This window comes from Andrographis paniculata, unplaced genomic scaffold, assembly GCF_009805555.1.
Source record: "Andrographis paniculata isolate CXL003 unplaced genomic scaffold, ASM980555v1 Contig71END, whole genome shotgun sequence".
Taxonomy (NCBI): domain Eukaryota; kingdom Viridiplantae; phylum Streptophyta; class Magnoliopsida; order Lamiales; family Acanthaceae; genus Andrographis; species Andrographis paniculata.
Window position 1 is genome coordinate 1,662,120 of NW_026137608.1, and position 18,173 is coordinate 1,680,292.

Genomic DNA, 18,173 nt, shown 5'->3' on the forward strand with positions numbered 1-18,173 from the left:
TGTAGTTATTTGGTTTGGTTATTTATGTTGAAAATATTTAAAATATTATCAAATTGTGTTAGTTTGCTGTTTTGTTGGAATCGTATCGCTCAAGATCTTTCGGGTTGAAACAATTAAGATAAAAAAATAAAGCAAAAAAAATGTGACCTGATTCCATTAGTGCAATTGAATTCAGATCTACAAATTGATTGAGGGTTTTGTGTTCTTCAAGTTTATGACGCAACCCCTCATGAGAAAACATCTAGGGATTATGTCGTTACTTCCACAATAAGATATGAAAAGTAATGAATGATACGTCTAGACCTAAAATCACAACTTTAATATCATCTCTTATTATTAATTGGTCTCATTATTCAATTAATAAGTTATTGAATTTCTGCATACAGGAGGCCCACACTTACTACATTTAAACCCAATAAATTTATAGATCATTTAATATGTGTTTAATCTGATTGATAGCCCAAATAGTTACATTTAACCAACAATTGAATTTTTAATTCAAAATCACTTGGAAACGGTACCTTATTTGATGGATTTTGGTGTAACAACTCACATTAGTGTGTCTATGTAAGATTGTTTTTATTGATGAAAATAAAACGATGTTGAAAGATACATCTACATGGGTAACGGCAAGAAAGTTAAGGTTGAGGTCATTAGCAATTTTAGATTATTATTAAGTGCTTGTTATTATTTGAATTTGGATTAGACATTTTTTATAGTACTGCATTTAGGCAGAATTTGATTTCAATATCTGTTTTGGACAAATTCGTTTATTATTGTTTATTCAGATATAAAGTTTTAGTCTCTTACAAAATTCAAAATTAGTTGAAACTAGTACATTATTTGATGATAATAATCGTCATTTGCTCAATTGTTTGGCTTCATATCATGAATTAATTATTGAACATATCCGTAAAGCTTCCATGATTGCGGATCCATTTAGTTATTAAAGGGTTGCCACATAAGTTCTATAGTGAGCATGTTGCTCGTATGAGAGTGGAACCATTTCTTGACATTTCTTAGTGGGAGATTATTAGTAATGTTCAGTATTTAGTTTTAAGTATTAAGTATTCAAGATTCAGTTGTTATGAACTAAGTTAAGGTAGATCAATTAGAAATAGGCATGTTAAGATCACATTACATGAAATTTTCATGTTGTGCATCCGCACTTGATCGAAATAGAATTATTTAGTCCACTGGTCATTTATTACGGCACTATATTAATTTTCATCCGAATCAGCTTATTATTTCACTGGAACAACTAATGATTGGATTAGAACTACACACATGTGAAAATATATAATCACGTTTACATATCATATATGTATTGAAATGGTATATGCATTCATAAAGACACATTTATTTATTTATTATTGCTCATTAAATGAAATCAAATTCATTTTGATTCATTTGATGGTTAAATTAAATTTTTCATACTGTAACATGTATTTTTGACAGTATGCATTTGTTCAATTCGACTATAATTATGTAATGTATTAATTTATACCCTCTTTGGATGACATATTTATAATCTATGTAATTCCGTTGTATTTAGTCTTTCTTAGACTACTTAATTATTTTAATAATTCATAAATTAATTGTTGTTGTTATGGCTTTCATATATTTTGGACATACATATTTATTTTAATGTGAATTTAATTAACAATAAATAATATAATGTATTTTATGAATTGGTTGAATCACATTTACATGAAATTTACTTGGATAAATGTATACTGAATAACATTATGAGCTCATGAAAATGTTCTATCAGATCCTTTGATGTATTTACCAATTTTATTTATAGATCACATTAATGCGGATCAAAGCAGCTATCACTGCATTTATCGCAATGGAGCCGATCAGTGGTCACAAACTAATATAACTTAAGATTCGATCGAGTGCGGATGCATAACATGGAAATTTCATATAATGTGATTTTAGCATGTCTATTTCCAATTGATCCATCTAACTTTAGTTCAGAACAACTGAATACTCAATACATAATACTTAAAACTAAATACTGAACATTACTAATCAGCTTCCACTGAACCAAAATATCAAGAAATGGTTCCACTCTCAAACGAGCAACATATTCACTATAGAATTTATGTGGTAACCCTTTAGTAATTAAGCAGATCCTCAATCATGGAAGTTGTATAGATATGTTCAATAATTAATTCATGATATAAAACTATACAATTAAGCAAATGACGATTATTATTATCATATAATGTACTAGTTTCAACTAATTTCGAATTATGTAAGAGACTAAAACTTTATATCTGAATGAACAATAATAACCAAATTTATAAGAAACAGAGATTGAAACCAAATTTCGTCTAAAGACGGTACCATAAAAAATGTCTCATCTAAATTCAAATAATAATCTAAAATTGCCAATGGCCTCAACCTTAACTTTCTTGTCGTTATCCATATAGATGTATCTTTCAACATCAATTCATTTTCAGCAATAAAGACAATTTTACACAGATACACTAATGTGAGTTGTTACACCAAAATCCACCCTCAGGTGTGTCTATGAACTGAAATTAAACTAATTTCAGAACAAACCAAAGTAAGAAAAGTGTCTTTCATCACACGTCATTCGCGATACTTAGCACAATTTGTCATCTCATGTACAGTCTTCTTGCAAAAGAAGCAAGTCTTCTCATCAGGACGAGCCTAATGATCGGGAGATGGAAGTGAGATCAAGACCTATATGACTAATATGTTCTCCAAAAAGTCTAACTTAAGAACCCTCAATTTAACAACAATATTGAACATGTTTATGATGCATTCCTTTATATTATATATGTCGTTATACCTCATGGTAATGATACTCTTTAGAAGAGTACTCATTTCCGCCTTATCGTCTTTGGTAAAGCGTTTCTTAATTTCGACAATGAATCCCTTGGCAATAGTGATATCATCAGATATCATATTCCAAAAAAGTTATGGAATGTTTTTCTTAATGATCATTAGACTTAGGCGTTGGACCTATCTCACTTCTCAAACAACTACTTTTCATCTGTAGTGTTTTTCGCCGTAGGAGGAGTGAGTTGGTCTATTCTTAATGCCAAGTCAAGATTCATGTAGCCCAAATGAATCAATATTGATTCTTTCCAGTGCTTACATTTGTTTACATACCATGTTGGGACCGAAAAATATTTATAAAAATATTTTTTAAGCATAATAAAGCTCAAGAATAATGCATTCTCATCTCAAGACACTAAGGGTAACATCAATGATCAATCTTTGGATCAATAACATTGATTACTAGTAGTCATCTTGTTGCAATAATTATGTACGAGCAATAAGTAATGTCAAACAATAAACCACTCTTTGAATTGGTTCATTATTCAAATAAGTTAAATCCATATAATCATCACATATATATTATCGAAGATATATACTTCATTATGTCAAATACCAACTGCCTTTGGACTGAAGAATAATTACATGTTTTGAAATACATATAAAAACTTACGTTATCAAGTAAAAAATCTCATATAAGAGAGGTTACTTTGGTAACTTCAAATACTTGATTTTACCGTCAAAATGCAACAAGCATTATTAATGAATTTATAATTTTTTTAAACCAAATAAGAATCAGAATCACGTTTAATGATACGGGTCTGATTCCATAAAAAAATAAAGAATTCTTATTAGCAACTGAATGCACATGCCTATAAACAACTAAAGTCATTATATGTGTATTTAAAAAGTAAATTAGCAATCTCACCAAGTTATCGAACAACATCAATAATAGTCTGTGGAAAAATTATTGACTCGCCAGTGATAAACTTATTATGACAATTAAATATTGACAATAAAGTAGTGTGCCAAACAATATTTTATCTTTGGACAGATCTATTATTTACACACAAATAACCAAATTATCATTACCACATTTAATGTTGCTAAACGTGTATGTAACTACTTAATCACTTTCTTGTCTTTTGAGTCAATCAACAGTCTTATAAGTCTACACAACCTTCTAATATATATAATAAACTGATTTACACATTCGAGACTACTTTGGCAGCATAACTATTTGAACCAATTCATAAAATACATTATATTATTTATTTCTAATTAAATTCACATTAAAATAAATATGTATGTTCAATATATATAAAAGTCATAACCACAACAATTAATTTCTGGAATTTAATATTATTAACTAATTTTTAACTTAGATACCGTGTAAAATTTAATTAAATTAATTTATATCTATAAATTATATTTTAAATAAAAATACTATTTTTATTAAAATAATCAAGTAGTCCAAGAAAGACTAAATGAAGTGAGATTACATAGATAATAAATATGTCACCCAAATAGATCATAAATTAATACACTAAACAATTATAGTCAAATTTGAATAAATGCATACCGTCAAAATAACATGCCATAGTATAAAAAATTTCAATTGGACCATCAAATGAATCAAAATGAATTAAATTTATAAAATCAACAATAATAAATAAATAAACGTGTCTTTATGAATGCATATCTCATTTCAATACACATGATATGTACACGTGATTATATATATTCACATGTGTGTAGTTCTAATCCAATCATTAGTTGTCCAATGAAATAATCAAACTAATTTGGATGAAAATTAATACAGCCCCGCAACAAATAACCAGACTAAATAATTTCTATTTCCAAAAATCAATCCCAAAATAAATAAATAAATAAATAAATAACAGACGCCAGTTTACATCTGATATAAAAAACAGACGGATTGCAAAACTTTTAAATATATACCAATCGACACACATAATCATCAAGCGCACAAGACAGTCCAACATATATAACCAAATATATGCAAAATTAATAAGAAGTATGCAGAGTAATGAATTCATGATATTACCATGTCATACATACCGCATGAATAATGCTTCGTGCATATATATTCTAATTCACTTATTGGGATGGAAAAGTCAACATATATATATTTATCCCGTTAACATTAATTGATTGCTTTAACAATCAATTAATCCAACCAAATACCATAATCGATGTGAGCGAAATCAATAGCAATTGAAACAAAGATCAATTAATTAGTTGTAACATATATGAATTTATTCAATCGAAAATAGTTTTTTTTGATCCTAGACCAAAGTGATTTTGATTCAAAATATAACAACATATCTCAATAATTCAACACGGAAATACTCTGATACCAATTGTTGGAATTTATTATGAGTTACACCCTAAGCCCAAAATTTTTTATTTTAAAATAATTGAGATAAGAAAATAAAGCAAACAAATCTGACATGATTCCATTAGCGCAATCGAATTCAGATCTACAAATTGACGGAGGGTTTATTTTATTCTTCTAGTCTAATGACGCAACTCTTCATCAGAAAACCTCTAGGGTTTTTGCCGTTACTTCCATGATAAAATATGAAAAGTAATGGATGCTACCTCTAAACTTAGGATTACAGCCCTAATATATGTTCCTTATTATTAATTGGTCTCATCACCCAATTAATAAGTTACCAGTTTCTGTACATAGGAGGTTCGTACTTACTAAATACATTTAAGTCCATTATTTCACATTTAATATAGGTTTAATATGACTGATAGCCCATTTAACCAACAATTGAATTTTTAATCCAACATGTTTTCTTTATCTCGATTGTATTTTCTAACATTTGTAATAATTTTTTGTATTTATTAAATAGAATAGATTTTTTTTTTTTTTTGTTAAAAGTTTTCAATTTGTTGAATACCAATTGTCTTGTATTTGTAGGAAATCTATGGAGAAAGAAGATAGTAATCGAAGGAAAATAGGAAAATAGTTGATGATTATTGGGTAATCATTGAGAAACATTATCTGAGTTCGGCCAAGTCTTGTTAATAGGGCCAAGTTGTGTGCATTGGTAGTGTTGTGTTCATCATTTTATATCTTGTAAATATTTTATTTTGGTTGATTAAATATTAGACTTAAATTATTTGTGGTTTTCACTTGTGTTTCAATTTGATTTAGAAATGTATCGAAAGATTACTATGAATAACCAAGAAATTTGTCACTAAATCCACTAAAAACTATGACATTATCTCTTAAAAAATACTTCATCCATCCCAAAAGAGATGTCATAGTGGGAATGGACACGGAAATTAAGAAATAATAATATTTAATTGAAAGTGAGTATAAAGTTGAATGTAAAATATTGAAATGCCCTTGATTTTTGAAGGGTTTTAAAAAGTAAGTTATCGTAATAACTAAGGGTAGTTTTGGAAAAATAGAAATAATTTTGTTGTAAAGTGAATACTATAGTTACTAAATAAGGAAACATGACAATTGTTTTGAGACGGATTAAAATGGCAAAACAAGACAACTCTTTTGGGACAGAGTGAGTATGATGTTATGAGCTAAAAAGTCACAAATATGCAGTCTTGAAAGTTATTGTGTTCAGAGGAAACACAACATATTTCTACGAGCTCGCGAAAATATATTGTGTTTCCGCTAAAAAGAGCAGATTTTAGCCAAGAAAACACTTGTTTTTTGCGGAAACACAATATATTTTTGCAAGCTCGCAGAAACATCCTGGTTTTCGCTGACAACATAATTTTTTGGCGTAGAAGATAATAGTTTTGGATTATACACTTTCTTCATTCTTTTATTGGAATCAAGATGATCTTCTTGTTGTCATTTTTTGTATACATTGTTATATTACGGTAAAAAATATCAACAATGTATTAAAACACATTAATATTAAATACTTATAAACAACAAATAGATAGAATAAACTTTACCAATAATTTACAATCTCAAGTGTAAAAAGTACCCGCTTGATGAGAGAAAAATCCAACTACGAATTTCTATCGGAAATTTTATGCGAATCGGCGACCTAGTGTGTGCTATTATCATGAATGAGATCGGTGGAACAATTTCTTCTTTATATTGATTTAAAATTTGAATTCTAAAGACATAAGTAATTTAACATGATATATATAAATCTTTTTATTAATAATAAAAGTTGAAAAAAGAATAAGAAATTTGAAATTGGGAGTTAATGGAAAAAAATTAGTAATAGGGAATTTTAAAAAATTGACTTAGTCAAAATAATTTATATGAAAATATTCCTTTGATAGTTTTGTTTTGTAAGTCAAAAAATGCGTTGTTTATAGATATGAAGAATATTTTGATATTTATATATGAATTGCTTCTATTATAATAATAACAAAAATATATATCCAATTGAAACATGCATATATTACAATAATATTAATTTAGAATATATTTAAACGCATATGTAATATATTTATATTAATAATAATAATAGTATTATTATTTATTGTAATAAAAATAATTATACATTAATATTCCTTCCGTCCGCCTTTAACGGTCACATTTACTTTTTGTGTCATTATACTTAACATTAAAAATATCTTTATATTTGTATAATTTTTTGTACAAATATCATTCTATTAGTATTATTAGACGCTAATCGAAGTATTTTTGCAATTTTTTCTTAATTTGTGCTACATTTTGATATAATAATTAATATTCAAATATCAATATACAAAAAGTAAATGAGACCTTTAGAGCCAGACGGTGATAATATCAAATATCATTACACATCTAATTAATTTATATATAAAATATAATGATAGAAATATTAAAAATATCTTATATTACTAATAATTAATAAAATATTATTATTTTTTTATTTACTTAAAAGAAATAAAATAATATAAAAATGGAATAAAATCCCTCTGCGCAATACTAAACTGTGATTCAATCCATATTCTAATATGTTTAGTCTGCACTCCCTACTTTATATAATTGATTTCATCCAACTTCCTACCCTATCTTTCCTTTGTCTTTTTTACCCTCAACCTCTGTCCTCTTCACAACAATAATGTTTTTCGCACAGAAATTCGATGTTTATCACGGGCACTCGAACTTGGCATCTCCGGTGAAGACCCATTTTCTCTCTCCTTTTGGTTATCAATCACCGACTCCATTCTATTCTTCAGCCCAATTTGCTCAATTATTATTTCACGACGCGGTGAGCCATCGGAGGAGAAGTATAACCAAACAGTCGGCCGCACAGACTTGCTCGGTGTCCCAATCGATGCCGGCCCACCACATTGCCTGCCTTGATGCAGTGCCGCGCCACGATCAGACCTACTTTTCTTTTGCAAGTGCTGCCGACACCGACAACCTCCGTTGCGCCCAGGTCCGCCGGCTCCTCTGGTTGCATATTCACCATTGCCTTTGTTTAATTTACGGGAAGTGTTGGACATGGGTCCAACAGCACCTAAAGGTGAAGGAGGCTCAAAGATAAAAAGTAGAGCCAGAGCTCATTGGCCACGGAGCCGCTCAATAGCAATGGAGCTTTAAGCCTCGGAGCCAAAGACTGTTGCCTCCACAGAGCCGAAGGCAACAGTTTCCATTGGATTGTGGTGCTTTAACAGGGCCGAAAATAGAAGCCTCCATGGACCTTAGGGCAGCAACTCCTTGGAATATGACGCCTCCATCTCGGAATAATGTTTCCATAAGGTCAAAAAGTGTTGTCTCCATTGGGTTGAAAACAACTACCTCTATTGGACTGCGATGCTTCCACAAAGTAGAGGAAGGTTGCCTCCACAATATAGAAAGCAACAACTTCCACAGATCATGGAATAACTACCTCCGTTGGCCCTGGGTTAATAATTTCGTACTTAACATTAGTGGAGGGCCTATGCACTTTCATACTTTATTCAAAAAGCTCCATGGAACAAGCCAACAAGAGGAAAACCGAAGATTTCATATAACTCGAGGCTGTTGGGGATACATCCCCGTAGACCGGCTAGGAGTACGATGGAAACAAGTCGGAGTAAGTGGCAGATCTGGTCTAGAGGCAATGGAAGAAGTTCAGAGCAAGTGCAACCTGGTCCAGAGGCAATGGAAGAGGTTGGGAGTTGATGGAAGGAGGTTACCAGGTGGTCAGGAGCTGATGGAAGGAGGTAACCAGACAGTTGGAGGTAGTGGAAGGAGGCTACCAGACAGTTGGAGGTAGTAGTGGGAGGTTACCAGACGGTTGAGAATGGTGGAGGAATAATTGGAACTGCCCCTTTTAGTGGGAAGGGGTGGTTATTCTATCTTAGGATTAAAACTAGGAAAAAACACATCACACACACGCACAAGAATATGAACTTGCATATTTCACTATTTCTTTTTTGTAGTTTTTAGTTTCCATTTATGCATTTTAATTCGAACTACTTGTCTTTATGTTTTTACCATACTTTTATCCGCTTTCCAGCAGATTTATCCGAGTTTTAGTAGATGTTAGTTTAAATCCATCAAAATCGGTCGTTTAGGCTCGAAGCTGTGCAGGCTCCACCGAAGGAGCCGCCCAATATCCGAAAATGAACAAAATCTTTGGAGTACTTCCGGAACCCACACCGACGAATCGACGAACGGTCTTGGAACCTCCGAATTTTAGGATCCAACAATTGGCACGCCCAGTGGGACCAAAGTTTGGATTTTTCAAAAAGTGATGTCGAAGTTGACACGGGGTTCATTTGTACCGCCTGAAAAAAGCTATGGAATTGTTTCAGAACATCCAATGCTTCAGGCCTTAGGGCCGGAGCATGCAAGATCAGACTGGAACCAACAGCCTGTAGGAAGCTGGAAGGAACAGCCTGCGGAGGGTTGGTACCACCACTCTGTGGAAGGCTAGTTCCAACAACCCGTGATGACTGGAGCCAACATCCCGTGGAAGGCTGGCAACATCTTTTTGAGGGCTGGAACCACCAACCTGCGGAAGGCTGGAACCACTAGTTTGGGAAAGGCTGGAATCAACAGCCTGCGGATGGCTATAGCCAACAGCCTGTGGAAGGCTGGCAACAACCGGCGGAGCGCTAGAGCCAACAGGCTGCAGAGGGCTGGAACTCTTTGGCCGTTGGAGTTTTGAAGAGCAGTGCTAAGCCTCCACGAGGGGGAAGCAAATTTTCAGCATTGGGCATGATCCCGACAACCTATGTGGAATACGTCAAAACCACCATGGGGATGTCATAGTCCGAACGTGGCTAATCTCCAATGGAAAAGGATCATCGAAACACAGGGGCAAGGAGGGCAGGCTGCAAAGATGCAGCCGCCAACCTTCCATCAGTAGGCAGCCTGGAGTGCAGCCGCTGACACCAAATTAACAAGAGGCCATGCCTCTAATGGACGTTGATGTCATCGCAGATTGCATAAGGAGGAAATTTTCAAAAAGAAGGTTTAAAAAGAAGCCTAGTGCCACTTTAAGCGTGGAAAATTCATCTCCATACGAAAAAGAAGCTACAAGGGCAGAGACTCTAGATGCTGTGGAGGCTCTAGTCGAAAATGAGTCTGCGGAGTCAAAGGTTTTAGAAGCCATGGAAGCTCCAGAGCTTGTGGAGGCAGAGATTCCAGAGGCTGTTGAGGCTCCAATTGAAAAAACTTCTGCGGAGGCAGAGGTTCCAGAAGCCATGGAAGCTCCAGAGGTTGTGGAGGCAGAGACTCAAGAGGTTGTTGAGGCTCCAGTTGAAAAGGAGTCTTCCGAGGCAAAGGTTCCAGAAGCCATTGAATCTCTAGAAAAGAAGCAAGCTATGGAGCCACTTCTAGAGAGAAAGTAGGCTGCAGAGCTGCTAAGGAAGCAGGTTGTAGAGCCACTTCCAGTAAGAAAGCAAGCCATGGCGCCGCCAAGGAAGCAGACCATAAAGCCGCCTCAAAAAAAGAAGCAGGCTATGGATCCGCTTCCAGAAAGAAAGCAGGTTGCAGAGCCACTAAGGAAGCAGGCTATGGAGCCGCCTAAAAAAAGAAGCAAGTTGTAGGGCTGCTTCAAGAAAGAAAGCAGAACATGGAGCCGCTTAAAAAAAATAGCAGGCTATGGAGCCGCTTCCAGAAAGAAAGCAGGCTGTGGAGCTGCTAAGAAAGCAGGCCATGGAGCTACCTAAAAAAAAGAAGTAAGTTGTAGAGTCGCTTCCAAAAAGGAAGCAGGCCATGGAGGCACCATCGAAGCAGGCTGTGGAGCCGCTTCTAGAAAGAAAGTAGACCATGGAGCCGCCAAGGAAGCAGGCCATGGAGCTGCCAAGGAAGCAGGCTGTGGAGTCGGTTTTAGAAAGAAAGTAGGCTGTGGAGCCACTTTTAGAGAAAAAACAGATTGTGGTGCTGCTTCAAAAAAAGAAGCAGGCTATGGAGCCGCTTCCAGAAAGAAAGCAAGTCATGGAGCTGCCAAGAAAGCAAGTTGTGAAACCGCTTTCAGAGAGAAGGCAGGCTGTGAAGCCACTTTCAGAAAGGAAGCAGGCTATGAAGTCACTTTCAGAGAACAAGTAGGCTGTGGAGCCGCTTCAAGATATAAAGCAGGCTGTGGAACCGCTAAGGAAACAAGTTTTGCAGCCGCTTTCAGAAAGGAAGCAGGTTGTGGAGCCGATTTCAGAAAGGAAAAAGGTTGTGGAGCCACTTCCAGAAAGAAAGTAGTTTGTTGAACTGCTAAGGAACCAGGCTATGAAGTTCTTCCCTAAAAGAAAACAAGTAGAGGAGCCTCCCGAAGAAGTTCAAGAGTTATAGAAAGTTGTCGTTGACGAAGAGCCTATCTTTGAATGGAATGATGTGGCAACGATGATAGAATTTAAGAGGCTCGGGCATGGCCAAAAGCAACATGTCAAGCCTTTGCACATTCGGGTCTCGATGAATGGCTATCCGCTTGACCAAGTTCTGGGGGACAGTGGAGCTTCTGTGAATGTGTTGCCAATTGAGACCCTACGGAAGTTCGGAAAGACTAGTGACGATTTGATTTCTACATTTGTACGATTTACCAATTTTTTGGAAATTCTTACAAACTGGCAGGTATGATCACTTTTAGGGTGTGTTCGTTTTGAGGATTGGATTTAAATTCAACTATTCATCCAATTTTTTCCCCCAAAAAACATCAAATCAAACATCTATTTTTCATTTTTTATATTATACTAAAAATCAATTTTATATTCAAAACATCACATCAACACCTATTTATATCACATCATACAACTATTCAAATTCAAAATTTTTACTATTCAAATCACAATCCAAAATCCAAACCCCCAAACAAACACACCCTAATGTCCATGTGGGGACAAAGAAAATACCATCAAATTTCATGGTGATTGATAATAGGCCATTTTATTCGCTTACTTGAAACGGAATTAAATTCATGCATGCGAGTGTGTGCCTTCGACACTCCATAAAAAACATTGATGTTTTGGGATGGAAATGAAGTCCAAGAAGTGAAGGCCGAGGAGGATCCCTTGTCGAAATAAGTGACCACAATTGATTCAAATGAACGGCTCAAAACAAAAGGACATGGGCTCAATGGAAGCAATCACCCAGCCCTTTTGAGGAGGGCATTATTGGACATGGGTCCAAAATCACCTGAACGTGAAGGAGACTCAAAGATAAAAATGGAGCAAAAGCTCATTGGCCACGGAGCCGCTTAATAGGAATGGAGCTTCAATCCTCGGAGCCAAAGACTGCTGCCTCTACAGAGCCGAAGGCAACAGTTTTCATTGGATTATGGTGTTTCCACAGGGCCGAAAACATCAGCCTCCATGGACCTTAGGGCAGCAACTCCTTGGAATATAGCGCCTCCATTCCGGAATAATGTTTTCATAAGGTCAGAAAGTGCTGTCTCCATTGGGTTGAAAACAACTACCTCTATTGGACTGCGATGCTTCCACAAAGTAGAGGAATGTTGCCTTCACAAGATAGAAACCAACAACTTCCATAGATCATGAGATAACTACCTCTGTTGGCCCTGTGTTAATAATTTTGTACTTAACATTAGTGGAGGGCCTATGCACTTTCATACTTTATTCAAAAATCTCCATAGAACAACCCAACAAGAGGAAAGCCAAAGATTCCATTTAACTCGAGGCTGTTAGGGATACATCCCCGTGGACCGGCTAGGAGTACGATGGAAACAAGTCGAAGTAAGTGGCAGATCTGGTCCAGAGGCAATGGAAGAAGTTCAGAGCAAGTGGAACCCAGTCCAGAGGCAATGGAAGCGGTTGAGAGTTGATGGTAGGAGGTTACCAGGTGGTCAGGAGCTGATGGAAGGAGGTTACCAGGGAACTAATGGAAGAAGGTTACCAGACAGTTGGAGATAGTGGAAGGAGGTTACCAGGTAGTTGGAGGTAGTAGTGGGAGGTTACCAAACGGTTGAGAGTGGTGGAGGAATAATTGGAACTGCCATTTTTAGTGGGAAGGGGCGGTTATTCTATCTTAGGATTAAAACTAGAAAAAAATACATCACACACACGCATAAGAAGATGAACTCGCATATTTCACTATTTTCTTTTTGTAGTTTTTAGTTTCCATTTATGCATTTTAATTTGAATTACTTGTCTTTATGTTTTTAGCATAATTTTATCCGTTTTCAAGTAGCTTTATCCGACCTTTAGTAGATGTTAGTTTAAATCCATCGAAATCGGTCGTTTAGGCTCGAAGCCGTGCAGGCTCCACCGAATGAGCCGCTCAAAATCCGACGACGGACAGGCTCTTTGGAGTACTTCCGGAACCCACACCGACGAATCAACGAACGGTCTTGGAACCTCCAAATTTTAGGATCCAACAGGAAGTTTTTGAATCAATATTATCAAAGGTTTTTTTATTTTATTTATGAATTTTTTAAAAATTTTGGATTATGAATTGGTTGAAGTTTGAGTAAAGCCATTGCTTATTTTTGTTGAAATGATTGACTATCTAAATCTAATTAGGTCACAGGATTGAAGAATTGATGATGTTCATTAGTTTTATGAATTATATTTGTTTAGAAAGTTGTAATTGGGCTACATAGTTTGTTCATGAGTTGGGAAATGACTACATGTTGTTTATATTTATGACCGGATGTTGTTTATTCACATATAATTTACAATTTTCAAACTAGTTATCGATATGAGGATCATTATGAATACTACAAACAATGTTTTTTTTTTTTTTTATATTTCTTGCATCACCAAATTGTTATGCTGAAGTCTAGCTAGATTTTAGTGGTTTGGTAATATCATTGTACATGGTGAGGAAATTTTTTTATTTATGTGTAGGATTTATCGGTTTTGATAGAGAGGGAAGAAAGCAGTTTGAAATTATTTCGATGGAGAGGGAAAAAATAAGTTTAAGATACAACCGACGAAATTGCAACGAGCGGATATCACAGAACTTTTAAATTTGTAAATTTTGGTTTTGATAGGATGTGAAATAATCATTTGTTGTCTATGTGCTTTCATGTAATATGAGTCCCAACAAGTAAAATAGTCGCAAAAATACAATCATTGTAGACTTGGAAATGGGTCATTTTTTGTTTTGATAGGATATTCCTTTTGACGTGTAATTACATTTGGCTTGTTGGATATAATTTATTATTGTAGGTAAATATACAAACCAGGAGCATGGTTGCATAGAACCGCATTAGTAATTTCTATGTACTGTGGTATATGAGCACGCTGACAGGTATGTGACAATGCTCTTTTATATGTGATATGATGACAACATAGGTTTCCGAAAACGTAACAGAGGTACACAAATGGCCGGTGAGTCAAGTTATATTATTTGAGGGCGTATGATAGCGCAAAGCACATGGGCGTGTTAGCGTATTACCAACCTTAAAATTAATCTAAATTTATGCTAATTAATTATCCAAATGGGAGAAAGTAAGTGTTAAATTGTTGCATTGTTAGACCCATACGGAGATGATTATAAACTCATGTTCTAAGCGGAATCTATCTAGCTCACTTTTGGTCCTTGAGTATATCCATACAAGTATTCACAAAAAATATGTAAATATATGTTAATTAATTTTCTAAATGGAAAAAACTGAATGTTACATTGTGTTGCATTTGTGAAACCCATACAAAGAGGATTATGAATTCTTATTCTTTTCAGAATCTATTGAGCTCACTCTAGGTCCTTGACTACATCCACATGAGCATTCATTTGAAATGTATATAGATTTACAATTACCCACCTATATTATAAAGTTGCATTCTTTATTACATAAAAGTGGAGCTCAAGTACATAATTCGGTAAGAATTCGTACATTAAAATAAATAAGGGGTATATAAGAGCCGTGTTGGAGTACTTGCTTTTTTAACCGACTTACTATTTTTTAAAATGCTCTTGACTTGTTACTTGAGTATGTGAGTGTCCAATAACTTAGATTACTATATTATGGGTCAAAAATATTTCAGAAGAGAAGTGTTTGTCCTATTATATAGAAAACAGTCGAAGTCTTAGTAGTATATTACAACTCGCCCTTTCAAGGAAGAGTTACTACCTTTGCCTTGTGTTACTTCGTGCGAGAGAATTCAAGTTGCATCAATTGTTAATTAATGCGTAACATCACTCATATAACCTAATAATGAAAAAAATTTAACTAACTCATTTATGACTTGGTTCACCATCCACAAGTAAAGATTGAACATTTATTGTATATGTATGATGGTGTTTCCCACAATTATTAATATGTGTTGTTTACCTATCCGTTACAATTCGGAGAGTCTCGGAAACATTATCATGATGAATTCATCCTAGATTACCAACAACAAAGTGAATATTTCAAATAAAAAATAGTCGGTTTTCCAAGCATGGGTTACCAGGGCATATGGACAATTTATTGAAGTATATGAAACTATTATTATAAGTACGTGAGATCTGCGCTAGGGTATTCTTACATCGCTGGGCAATCACACATTATGAATTCTGTTAAACTTGTTTATAAAGGTTGGTAACGTTCTGAAGAACAACTGAGCATTCTTCCATCGCTGGGCAATCACACATTATGAATTCTGTTAATTTAATTGAAGAAACAAAAATATTTGCAGTAAAGTTAAAATGACAGAGGTACATCGACAACTTTTTCCTATGCATGAAAGCATGACAGCTAATCCACAACTGACTCAAGAATCTCAACAAATTTCACGTTTAACTTCCTAATGTTGGGAGTACGAATGTGTCAGGCACAGTTAACATAAGATCCATTACTACGGCTCTAATTTAAAAAACTGAGGAATACTAACCTTGAGTCAACTGATTCATGTACATGCATTTGATAAAGAAGCTTCAGGTCTGCTGCAGTTCTCTTTAGACCAGTGATCTGCATCCACACACCAAAACTTTGAAATTTCTAATCAATTATATCAACCTTCCAAAACAAGCCCGCGTATGTTGCTCTATTTTCTTATACGTCTTCCTGATCTAAACCTATTGACATTATAATTCACACTACAACCTACTGTTATATGCTAAACGTGGTAAGACCAAACATCCAGTATCAAGTTAGCATAATGAAATAAGATTTGTCTCCTAATCAAAGTACAGTTAGGTAGACAACGCATACCTTTGAATATTTCAGGTTTTTTACTTTTGAATTTGTCTGAGCTGATCTAGAAGTCAAAACATCCCTTTCATTTTCCTGCACACATGTGCAAGCAAGTAACTTCATATATACTACATACACACAATGCACATGGAAAGACAATGACAGAAACAATGGCCAATCAAAAGCAAAATAAATGCACCTTTCGATTGATGATATTAGTCAGGAATTCAACCTTAACTTGCAGACAATGAATTTCTGCAGCAGTCTCCTTGTGTTTAGCTTGTTTGTTTTGTATGCTGCCGATTTTATGAGGTACTAACAAATTTTGCAAATTTTGTTATTTTAGTTGAAGAAACATAACAAAAAAATAAAATAAAATAAAATCAAGCCAAGCTAATATTACTAATAGGTTAAGAAATCCAAAATCGAAGATGAAATAAACTCAAAAGAAAACAAAATGCAGAATTTAAAAAAAAAAAAAAAAAAAAAAAAGTCCCCAAAAATATAAAAACATCATTTTAAGGATAGAACAAGTGAAACCACTAATGTGCTTCCCTAATGCTAAGATTGAGGAACAAATATTATGGAATATAGTTTAGAAAATGAAGAACACATACCTCATATTTTAGAAGTAGTAAACTTCTTGAAAAAGAAAGATGAGTGCATTGACGTATTTGATGAAGTCTTTATAGAAACAACAATAGAGGTAACACTGAAACACAAGATTGAAAAATTAGTCGTTATAGGTTTTATTAATTTATTTTTGTTACTAAACCATTTATAAGAATAATATAAAGTAAATATGTGATTATATGAGAAACAAGGAAAAGTTAAGATACGATTGCTAATTGATATTTTCCATGTTTGAAATACAATTTTTTTAGAAAGAAAATATTTAAGTTACTAGTAAATATTTTAGGATCTATTTATTAATATAATCAAGGAAAAAAAATATCAAGCGAACAAAAATGAATCCAAACAAATAAAGGCTTTGGTCCCAAACACAAAATACTTTAAGTAAACTACGTATAAACGCTTAGGGCCCCAAACTACTGAGATATCAATGCACCAGATTCAAACTGAAGGCAGAAAAATACATACTCGCAGCTCTTCGGACTATATCCCCTTACAACCATCGAGTTGCAACTCCCATTTCGAAGTAAACACCATGTTCACTCGATTAACAGTGGAAAAAACTCAATCCACTCATAAAATTGCTTTAAAAAATGCACTCGCCAACGATGAAGACAAACATAGAACAACTTGTTTCGCTTTCGGAAATCGACGGTGACTCTCAAAACCTCACAAGAGTAGAGGTCAAGAATCAATATCTAACACTAAATAGATCAACTAAAAGATGAGAGAAATCCTACGAGGAGAAGACAAGATTGCAAGAGAGTAGAGTGATAGAGAGAGAAAATGTATCTAAAGCTTAAGGCGGCGCTACAACACATCACACATATTTATACTTAGGTTAGATCGAAATTGATGGTCTAGATAGAATCCCTAGATCTTACGGTCACAAATCAACACCGTATAGAACTGGGCCTAACAAAGTGAGTTATAGAAATTGGGCTTACATTTATTTAAATGAGCTTTCAATCAAATTGGCACTCCTTCATGTCAAATGGAAAAATTCGTAACATTACTAGTTATATGGCATGTATATATTCAATGCATCATTCTATAACACAACTAGTTTTGGAAAACTAAAGTTCATGAAAAGTGATTGTATTTGAAATGTTGAATTATTTTATATGACATGATAGTAAATGGATATCTTTTGTTGAATTTACTAAATATATAGATATTACTCCCACATATTTTGGGCTTTCGGAGGTGATT

At 34.1% G+C, this 18,173-nt stretch overlaps 1 long non-coding RNA gene across 1 annotated transcript; it reads right to left on the bottom strand.

Moving 5' to 3' along the window:
- Nucleotides 1–15,777: 15,777 nt before the first annotated feature.
- LOC127264962 (uncharacterized) lies at nucleotides 15,778–17,745 on the bottom strand. Its single transcript, XR_007841862.1, has 5 exons — nucleotides 17,430–17,745; nucleotides 16,946–17,040; nucleotides 16,528–16,643; nucleotides 16,347–16,421; nucleotides 15,778–16,103 (listed from the first exon to the last, which is right to left on the bottom strand). It is a non-coding gene; the product is annotated as an uncharacterized LOC127264962 (long non-coding RNA).
- Between the last annotated feature and the right edge of the window lie 428 nt (nucleotides 17,746–18,173).